Source organism: Oncorhynchus masou, chromosome 12, assembly GCF_036934945.1.
Source record: "Oncorhynchus masou masou isolate Uvic2021 chromosome 12, UVic_Omas_1.1, whole genome shotgun sequence".
Lineage (NCBI taxonomy): Eukaryota > Metazoa > Chordata > Actinopteri > Salmoniformes > Salmonidae > Oncorhynchus > Oncorhynchus masou.
Genome location: NC_088223.1, coordinates 39,369,367 through 39,380,554, shown reverse-complemented (window position 1 = coordinate 39,380,554; position 11,188 = coordinate 39,369,367). Strand labels below are relative to the sequence as shown.

At 43.9% G+C, this 11,188-nt stretch overlaps 1 long non-coding RNA gene across 1 annotated transcript; it reads left to right on the top strand.

Annotated features, from left to right (window-relative positions):
• Positions 1–4,936: 4,936 nt before the first annotated feature.
• Positions 4,937–10,281, top strand: LOC135550058 (uncharacterized). Its single transcript, XR_010457059.1, has 2 exons — positions 4,937–5,149; positions 8,612–10,281. It is a non-coding gene; the product is annotated as an uncharacterized LOC135550058 (long non-coding RNA).
• Positions 10,282–11,188: the final 907 nt, after the last annotated feature.

The following is an 11,188-nucleotide window of genomic DNA, read 5'->3' as shown; positions in this document are numbered from 1 at the left end:
TATTTAGTCTGCCTGGGAGCAAGACATCCTGGTCCGTGACTGGGCTGGTTTTCTTTTTGTAATCCGTGATTGACTGTAGACCCTGCCACATACCTCTTGTGTCTGAGCCATTGAATTGAGATTCTACTTTGTCTCTATACTGACGCTTAACTTGTTTGATTGCCTTGCGGAGGGAATAGCTGCACTGTTTGTATTCGGTCATGTTTCCAGTCACCTTGCCCTGATTAAAAGCAGTGGTTCGCGCTTTCAGTTTCACGCGAATGCTGCCATCAATCCATGGTTTCTGGTTTGGGAATGTTTTAATCCTTGCTATGGGAACGACATCTTCAACGCACGTTCTAATGAACTCGCACACCGAATCAGCGTATTCGTCAATGTTGTTGTCTGACGCAATACGAAACATATCCCAGTCCACGTGATGGAAGCAGTCTTGGAGTGTGGAATCAGATTGGTCGGACCAGCGTTGGACAGACCTCAGCGTGGGAGCTTCTTGTTTTAGTTTCTGTCTGTAGGCAGGGATCAACAAAATGGAGTCGTGGTCAGCTTTTCCGAAAGGAGGGCAGGGCAGAGCTTTATATGTGTCATGGAAGTTAGAATAACAATGATCCAAGGTTTTGCCAGCCCTGGTTGCGCAATCGATATGCTGATACAATTTAGTGAGTCTTGTTTTCAGATTAGCCTTGTTAAAATCCCCAGCTACAATGAATGCAGTCTCAGGATGTATGGATTCCAGTTTGCAAAGAGTCAAATAAAGTTAGTTCAGAGCCATCGATGTGTTTGCTTGGGGGGGAAATATATACGGCTATGATTATAATCAAAGAGAATTCGCTTGGTAGATAATGCGGTCAACATTTGATTATGAGGAATTCTAAATCAGGTGAACAGAAGGATTTGAGTTCCTGTATGTTTCTGTGATCACACCACGTCTCGTTAGCCATAAGGCATACGCCCCTTCCCCTCTTCTTACCAGAAAGATGTTTGTTGCTGTCGGCGCGATGCGTCGAGAAACCAGCTGGCTGCACCGACTCCGATAGCATCTCTCCAGTGAGCCATGTTTCCGTGAAGCAAAGAACGTTACAGTCTCTGATGTCCCTCTGGAATGCTACCCTTGCTCGGATTTCATCAACCTTGTTGGTAAGAGACTGGACATTGGCGAGAAGAATGCTAGGGAGTTGTGCGCGATGTGCCTCTCTCCGGAGTCTGACCAGAAGACCGCCTCGTTTCCCTCTTTTACGAAGTTGTTTTTTTGGGTCGCCGGCTGGGATCCATTCCGTTGTCCTGGGTGAAAGGCAGAACACAGGATCCGCTTCACGAAAGTCATATTCTTGGTCGTACTGATGGTGAGTTGACGCTGCTCTTATATTCAGTAGTTCTTCTCGACTGTATGTAATGAAACCTAAGATGACCTGGGGTACTAATGTAAGAAATAACACGTAAAAAAAAAAAAAACTGCATAGTTTCCTAGGAACGCGAAGCGAGGCGGCCATCTCTGTCGGCGCCGGAAGTGTAGATCATGAGGAGGTAGGCAAATAATTACAATTTTGCAGATTAACACTGGAGTGATAAATGATCAGATGGTCATGTACAGATAGATATATTGGTGTGCGGAGATAAAAGTCTCCAACTTCAGCGATTTTTGCAATTCGTTCCAGTCACAGGCAGCAGAGAACTGGAACGAAAGGCGGTCAAATGAGGTGTTGGCTTTAGGGATGATCAGTGAGATACACCTGCTGGAGCCCGTGCTACGGGTGGGTGTTGCCATCGTGACCAGTGAACTAAGATAAGGCGGAGCTTTACCTAGCATGGACTTGTAGATGACCTGGAGCCAGTGGGTCTGGCGACGAATATGTAGCGAGGGCCAGCTGACTAGAGCATACAGGTCGCAGTGGTGGGTGGTATAAGGTGCTTTAGTAACAAAACAGATGGCACTGTGATAAACTGCATCCAGTTTGCTGAGGAGAGTGTTGGAAGCTATTTTGTAGATGACATCGCCGAAGTCGAGGATCGGTAGGATAGTCAGTTTTACTAGGGTAAGTTTGGCGGCGTGAGTGAAGGAGGCTTTGTTGCGGAATAGAAAGCCGACTCTAGATTTGATTTTAGATTGGAGATGTTTGATATGAGTCTGGAAGGAGAGTTTACAGTCTAGCCAGACACCTAGGTACTTATAGATGTCCACATATTCTAGGTCGGAACCATCCAGGGTGGTGATGCTAGTCGGGCGTGCGGGTGCAGGCAGCAAACGCTTGAAAAGCATGCATTTGGTTTTACTAGTTTAAGAGCAGTTGGAGGCCACGGAAGGAGTGTTGTATGGCATTGAAGCTCGTTTGGAGGTTAGATAGCACAGTGTCCAAGGACGGGCCGGAAGTATACAGAATGGTGTCATCTGCGTAGAGGTGGATCAGGGAATCGCCAGCAGCAAGAGCAACATCATTGATATATACAGAGAAAAGAGTCGGTCCGAGAATTGAACCCTGTGGCACCCCCATAGAGACTGCCAGAAGACCGGACAGCATGCCCTCCGATTTGACACACTGAACTCTGTCTGCAAAGTAGTTGGTGAACCAGGCAAGGCAGTCATCGGAAAAACCGAGGCTACTGAGTTTGCCGATAAGAATATGGTGATTGACAGAGTCAAGAGCCTTGGGAAGGTCGATGAAGATGGCTGCACAGTACTGTCTTTTATCGATGGCGGTTATGATATCGTTTAGTACCTTGAGCGTGACTGAGGTGCACCCGTGACCGGCACGGAAACCAGATTGCACAGCGGAGAAGGTGTGTGTGTGTGTGTGTGCGTGCGTGCGTGCGTGCGCATGCAAGTTATTAGATTTTTAGATTGATAAGCGTGAGTGCGCAGTGACGCCAGTTTGAACGAGTGTATTAGATAGTTCAATTAATGGCCATTTATTTGTTTTGCCCCTACTCTTACTGCTCACACACACCTGCATACACACACAACCCGTCCATGTCTAACTGTGTATGTAGCCATGGTTCCCTCTGAAAGAAATCTGTGGCACAACCTCTTCCTGCTCCTAATACTTACAACAATATGGCTATTATGTGCTAAAAGAGAGGATTTCCTTGTTACTAAAAATAAATTCTAAAGGATAGTTTCACCAGGTCATCTAACTCAGCCATTTCTACAGTGGCGGACACAGCAACTGGAAATCCCTTACGTTAATCTCGAAATATAACTGACTTTATTCTCGGAATATTGCCACTTTATTCTCGGAATATTGCCACTGTTTTAAAGTATGATCATACCAAAATGTTTTATCCAAGTACCACCATCTCTCACCATTTTTTTTACTCTTCCCTTGGCCCGGATACTTCCGTAGTTGTTGTAGGCTTGTCTAGGTTGGATCATTTTATTCTCCCTAATCAAGATCAATAGTGGAGCCTTTTGAGCTGCGTGTCTCACGTCTTCATTGTTCTTTCATGAGCAACGGCATGACACACCTGCCTCGCTGCTGCCTATCAGCTCCTCCCCTTGTTCTTGTGGATTTATGTAGAAAATGTATGCAGCTTGGAATGATTTTACATGTGGTATGATTGATAGCCCATGACAGATCCACCTACCACTATACGACCCACCTACCACTATTGCCACTATGAATGGTGGATAGAGGGCAGGACAGACGGTGAGACTGGCAGACTATATTGACACGTGGTATAGTAAGCTTATGGAAAAGCGTAGTGCACAAGGGAAGTACCAAAAGACCTTGATTGGGGAGGCGCAGGCAAGCAGATGAGGAGATTTGGCTAGGGTGGAAGAAGTCATATAGTAAAACCTGAAAAATGATTTACTAACCCGCCCCCCAGTCATTTTTTAACTGTCCCTAATTCATTCCAGCTTCAAATAAACATGGGTGAATTAATGCTGAATTAATATGTAGCCTAATGTAAATAATTCGATATCATCCAACAGAATTTGAGAATAGGACCAACAACCGACCAACAGAAATCTGCAATAGGACCAACAACCGCTGTCACAAACGCTACAACCGCCACATGGTCAACCGCTCTCACCACACCAGCAGGGGGCAGCCATGTCTTCAGTTAAAGCGCAATTTGTCGGTCCTTGTCATGGATGGGCTACTACATCAGATGACCACACCGGGTTCCACTCCTACCAGCTAAAAAACAAGAAGCAGCATGAGGCTATGGCCCCATCCTGCCTGGTGTCAATGGTGCAGGCTGGTGGAGGTGGTGTAATGTTGTGTGGAATGTGTTCCTGGGACACTTTAGGTCCCCTGTTACCCCGGACCTCTCTGTACTCTCACTGTATTGATAACAAACAAAACAGTGGATTGTAGGCATGTGTGATCTAAATATATTGTGGATTATGGGCATACATGATCTAAATATAGAATTCTGCTTTCGTTTTTTGAGAGTGAAATTCCAAGAAGGAGATGGGAAGTGATTTGGGAGAAAGTGGCTTGGTCATCTCTGTAATAAAAATAGACTTGATGCCATGGAATTTGCGAAGCAACATCATTTCCCCTGGACTGTATTTGTATGGTATTTATACAGTACATTTACCAAAATTAAGATTTTGTATTAACAGAAACAATAGAGTGAAGTGTCATGGAAAGGTAGTATCAAATGAAATCCCGTGTTCAAAAAAACATTGGGAAACGGCAGCACACCAGAAAGTGTATTTAAACAAACAAAAAGACGAAAAGACATATCCTCATTTTCATCCGAACAGGCTAATGCGTTTCGGCAGTCATGGCTTCATCAGAGCAAGGAAAGGTAATGGAAAGAAAGTGTAAATGTTGAACCTAGACTCTGCTGTGTTGTACACTGACATGATATGCCTGCCGAAACTGTTCATGTGTGCATGTACACACACACTCACCACACATGTGTACATGTACACACACACACAGACACAAACACACAACCTTCTTGGAACCAGAGGAACATGGTGGGGCGATATATAAGAGCAGTGCAACTCCGAAAAGGACATAGACTCTACAGCACCTGATACACTGAGGACCATCTCTGGAAACGTAGACCAGGGCAGACCATCAACAGCTCTTCAAGCCTCCTGCAGTATTTTACTCTCAGGACACCTCACCTGCTCTCCAATATAATGTATCTTCTGGGACTCTGTACACTGGCCCTGCTGGCCTCCACCATCGCACAGGTAATAGAATGGACACTACTCAACAGAGTCGGGGTCAATTCCATTTCAAATCGGTTAGTTCAGGAGATGACTCAAGATTCCACTTCAAGAACTCAAAAGTGGCATTCATTTTTCGGGTGCATTTTTTCAAAATCACTTTGTGAATTATTTGAAGTAGATATGGAAATGACCCCAGTCTTTCTGTTTACACAGAAAATATCTGAATTACTGTATAATGCTTCAGATGTGTGTGATTTTGATGACAGTGAGGGTTTTTATTTTATTTTGGGGAAAGCAACGTGTAGTATGCTGTTAGAATGCAATTGGGTACCCTGAAAGTGACCATTTCTGGTGTCACGGTAATCGAGGGAAACCTACTAATCTGGAAAGAAGGCAATTCCGTTCCATTAATTGACATTATTTCCAATAAGGATTGTTACATTCTGGAATTTGAATTTGAATTCACTTACTGGATTGAAATGGAATTGACCCCAATCTCAGTGTTACTACATGCCTTAAAGCTAGAATCCATTATTGAAACAATAACAAGCGGCCACCCCGCCTGTGTTTTAGTAAAACGCTGAGGGATGGGCTTGGAGAAATGGAGCCACTCTCAAATTCATACATAGAGCTACTAAAAATGAGAGTTTTAAATCCGTGTTGCAGTAGTATCATGGAAGATCCGCGCTAAAATTGAAAGGTCATTTCAGTTTGAGCTGACATTTGGAAAGAATTCAGACCCCTTGACTTTTTCCACAATTAGTTACATTACAGTTTTTTTCTAAAATGTATTAATTTATTTTCTTCCCTCATCAATCTACACACAATACTCCATAATGACAAAGCAAAAACAGGTTTTTAGAAATGTAAAAAACTGAAATATCACATTTACATGAGTATTCAGACCATTTACTCTTTGAAGCACCTTTGGCAGCGATTACAGCCTTGAGTTTTCTTGCGTATGATGCTACAAGCATGGCACACCTGTATTTTGGAAGTTTCTCCAATTCTCTGCAGATCCTTTCAAGTTCTGTCAGGTTGGATGAGGAAATTCCCCTCACAGCTATTTTCAGGTCTCTCCAGAGATGTTCGATCGGGTTCAAGTCCAGGCTCTGGTTGGGCCACTCAAAGACATTCAGAGACTTGTCCTGAAGCCACTCCTGCGTTGTCTTGGCTGTGTGTTTAGGGTCATTGTCATATTGGAAGGTGAACCTTCACCCCAGTCTGAGGTCCTGAGCCCTTTGGAGCAGGTTTTCATCAAGGATCTCTCGTCGCTTCATTCATCTTTCCCTCGATCCTGTCCCTGCCGCTGAAAAACATCTCCACAGCATGATTCTGCCACCACCATGCCTCCAGGCTTCTTCCAGATGGGAAGCTTGGCATTCAGGCCAAAGAGTTCAATCTTGGTTTCATCAGACCAGAGAATCTTGTTTCTCATGGTCTGAGAGTCTTCAGGTGCCTTTTGGCAAACTCCAAGCGGGCTGTCGTGTGCCTTTTACTGAGGAGTGGCTTCCGTCCGGCCAGTCTACCATAAAGATCTGATTGGTGGAGTGCTGCAGAGATGGTTGTCCTTCTGGAAGGTTCTCCCATCTCCATAGAGGAACTCTGGAGCTCTGTCAGAGTGACCACCGGGTTCTTGTTCACCATCCGAACCAAGACCCTTCTCCCCCGATTGCTCAGTTTGGCCGGGAGGCCAGCTCTAGGAAGAGTCTTGGTGGTTCCAAACTTCTTCCATTTAAGAATGATGGAGGCCACTGTGTTCTTGGGGACCTTCAATGCTGCAGAAATTTTTGGAACCCTTTCCCAGATCTGTGCCGCGACACAATCCTGTCTCGGAGCTATGCACTGTCAATTGTGGGACCTCATATAGACAGGTGTGTGCCTTTCCAAATAATGTCCAATCAATTGAATTTACCACAGCTGGACTCCAATCAGGTTGTAAAAACATCTCAAGGATAATCAATGGAAACAGGATACACCTGAGCTCAATTTCGAGTCTCATAGCGAAGGGTTTGAATAGCTATGTAAATCAGGTATTTGCTTTTCATCTTTTATAAATGTGCAAAAACTCTTAAAAACCTATTTTCGCTTTGTCGTTATGGGGTATTGTGTGTAGAATGATAAGGAAAATGAATCATTTAAGAATAATTTTAGAATAAGGCTGTAACGTAACAAAATGTGGAAAAAGTCTCTTACCAAACGCACTGTACGCAGCGTTTACCGTTAATGCAGTCTCTACCACCACGGTAAGATTGATTTTACTTGTGATTTGCACTAGATCTTCAGTGCTATGGCTTAAATACAGCCCTATGTTTTGAGGAAATAGACTGTTTGTTTACATTTAAATTGTTTCCAAACATTGGAGTAAAACAAGCTTGTATTTTGGGTCCTGACGGGGTACAACAGTTGAACTAAGGGCTCTATTCAATCCGTATTATTGACATTCAGCACTACAGTGTGATTGAAATGTAAAGACAATGTTCCCGAATTTAGTGGAGAACTGCATTCACGGTAAACGGTGCATATGTCGGAAATTACGTTAAAATGTATATGGTGCAATCTGTAACGCCATAAGTTATATTCTTCAAGAATCAACGGGTATATATCATTAATTTCATAAGTCAGAAAATTGATGTAGCAACTAAGGATTCAAGCTTTAAAGGTACATTACACTTTCAAATGAAAGTTTGTTCGTCTCTTTCCGACCTCTAAAGTAGTCTAATGTCAAGATGAAACTACGTCCTATCACGTTTCAGGTATGACCCAGATGCAGACAGTGTCGAAGAAAGAAACGTTTATTTCTAATACAGAGGCAGGCAAACGACAGGTCAAAGGGAGGCGGAGGTCGGTAATCCAGAGAGGGTGCAAAAGGTCCAGAACGGCACGCAGTCTCAGGGTCAGGGCAGGCAGGTGTCAATAATCCTGTGAGTTGGGGCAAGGTATAGAACGGCAGGCTCAGGGTCAGGGCAGGCAGAACGGTCAAAACCGGGAAGGACTAGAAAACAGGAGCAAGGACAGACAGGAGCCAGGGAACAAACGCTGGTAGGTTTCACAAAACAAAACGAACTGGTAACAGACAAACAGAGAACACAGGTATAAATACACTGGGGATAATGGAGAAGATGGGCGATCCATGGAGAGGGGGTGGAGACAATCACAAAGACAGGTGAAACAGATCAGGGTGTGACACGTCCAATGACATCGGTTGTGTAGATCCAGCTATATGCCTCCATGGAAAAGATGAGCACCGAATAAAACCAGGAAATCCAGGAAATTAGACAGTGCTAATCTTTTCTATTCCTTTGGGATTGAGGTCTATAGTTGGATCCACACAATCAATGTTTAATCTGGACATTAGTCTTCTTTTGAGGTCTGAAAACATCTGACAAACTTTCATTTATGAGTGAAATGTCCCTTTAAGAATGATTTGCAGTACACATTGACATTGACTCAATTGTCTCTTCTATCATTCTCCACATTCAGAATCTTTCAACAATAGCTTATCTCACTCCTACAATCGCTGTTTCTGCTCCTACAATCACTGGTTCTGCTCCTACAAGCGCTGGTTCTGTTGCTCCTACAAGCGCTGGTTCTGTTGCTCCTACAAGCGCTGGTCCTGTTGCTCCTACAAGCGCTGGTCCTGTTGCTCCTACAAGCGCTGGTCCTGTTGCTCCTACAAGCGCTGGTCCTGTTGCTCCTACAAGCGCTGGTCCTGTTGCTCCTACAAGCGCTGGTCCTGTTGCTCCTACAAGCGCTGGTCCTGTTGCTCCTACAAGCGCTGGTCCTGTTGCTCCTACAAGCGCTGGTCCTGTTGCTCCTACAAGCGCTGGTCCTATTGCTCCTACAAGCGCTGGTCCTGCTCATGCAACACCAGCAACTGTCCAATCTTCCAAACCAAGTGGCAGCCCAGCAACCGGAGCGTCTCTGTTGTGTTCTGTGGTGATTCTTCTGCTCTACAGCCTGTAGTACTAAGTGGTGAACCCCCTCTGGCCTGGAGTTTGTATTGTTCAGGACTATATAGACTGAGTGGCTATGAATGACCCCAGAGCCAATGAACAAAGCAAATATGTATCTGGAAGAATGGATTTTCCTCTACTAGAACACCAGTCATTGATGTTTCATGTTAGAGGTTAATCTTTGTATATGGACACGTTATGAGAGAAGCAAATTCTTCTTAAATTTGAATTTGGGTGGGTGGATTGGAGGGGAGAAGGGGTGGAGGGAGGGGTTGGGGTTGTACTGTTTTTCTGTTCTCATATCTGAAAATCTATAAAGAAAGTACAACAAAAAGCATTTGTTGTAAACCGTCACCAATGGGTAAAAACCTTTGGGCCAAGAGATATTGGTTGTGTTTTGAACACTGACAGTTTTACGAACTTGATTCCACTGCCCTTTTAGACTTATTCTTGTCCGTTTGTTTGATTAAATTGAAATGCACTGATTAGAGGGAATGAGTTCATATTGTAGACAATACACTTGATTGTAATCCAATTTCTATGTTAATAAATGCATGTATGGAAGTACAATCAGTAAAATAAAATAATAGAATGTGTGACTACTTACATATTAAGCATTAGGAGCATTAGCAATAGAACAAAGTTGTATTTTCTTGTGTTACTGTGTAAGATGGAGACATAACCCAATGCTGAGGTAGGATCTGAATTTGATCACCCTGGTGCAGGAGAACTTTCCTGCATTGCAGGATATTTTAAACATTTCTTTTGTAGTGTATTTTAGTTCAAAAGGGTCAGAATGTGTCATTGCCACTTTTACATTTCAGATGTGATTTTCCCTTACAAAAAATGCACATAATAAATAACATTTCCTGTTGCTGCAGGATTATTTTCCTGCTGTAGCAAACTGGATCAAATTACGATCCTACATCTGTGTATGTGAAGGCTGAGCTAGTGTGAAATTGTACACAAAACTTAATCCTTTAGTCTTCGTATCGACAGATAGCCAGCAACGCTTTGAGGATGATCCCCTCTGAATTTGTCCTGTTGAAAAACAGTGGCCATTTTTCAAAAAATTCAACGGATTTTGAAAGACTGTTAGTTATACTGCTTGGTTGAGGTGGATAGTTTCATTGACATGTATTCCTACTGTATTCGTTACAGGAAATAAATGCATGGCTTTTTTTCATCCCTCCAACATTTGACGCTGACAGTGTGCTACTGACGTGCAGATAAGTGTGTGTACATGTGGGAGTCTAAATGTGCATTACATCTGGTGGGAGGGTGCACACAGTGGTGTAGTGGTGCCTGGAGAAGTGGGCATACTCACATTTTTACAAAAAGAGACCAGTGAGGTGGCGCACAATTGGCCCAGCGTCGTCTGGCTTAGGGGAGGGTTCGGCCTGGCCGGGATATCCTTGTCCCATCGTGCTCTAGTGACTCCTGTGGCTGGCCGGGCGCAGGCACGCTGACACGGTCGCCAGTTGGACGGTGTTTCCTCCGACACATTGGTGCGGCTGGCTTCCGGGTGTCAAGAAACAACATGGCTTGGCAGGGTTGTGTTTCAGAGGACGCATGGCTCTCGACCTTCGCCTCTCCCGAGTCAGTATGGGAGTTGCAGCGATGGGACAAGACTGTAACTACCGATTGGATAGCATGGAATTGGGGAGAAAAAGGGGTAAAAAGAAACATCCTTAATTTAACAGCTTGAAGGAAAGGCTCCCTGTGTGAATATCTTTTTTCTTTCCTATAGTTTTTTTCAGGGTTTCACTCACAAATTGACTATTAAGATACTGGTAGACCATCCGTGTTGCATGGTCACTACTAGTTAACACAGCTACAAAGTTGTAATTACTCCATCCTTCTATCTCCAAAACATAAAGGCCTATATTTGCCTTCTCTACTGAGTGGTGTAGCGTGATGACATCAATGGAAACGTTTGCATCGGAAATGGGAGCGTAGCTGGGGAGGAAGTTGAGATGAAGCGTAGTTCTTCGGCTGGAGGCACCAGCGAAGCACTCACAGCCATGTGGTAGGAATATATTTTAGAAATATTCTTTCTCACTGATAATGAAAGATAAGGGGCATATCAGCGTATGTTTCAAAA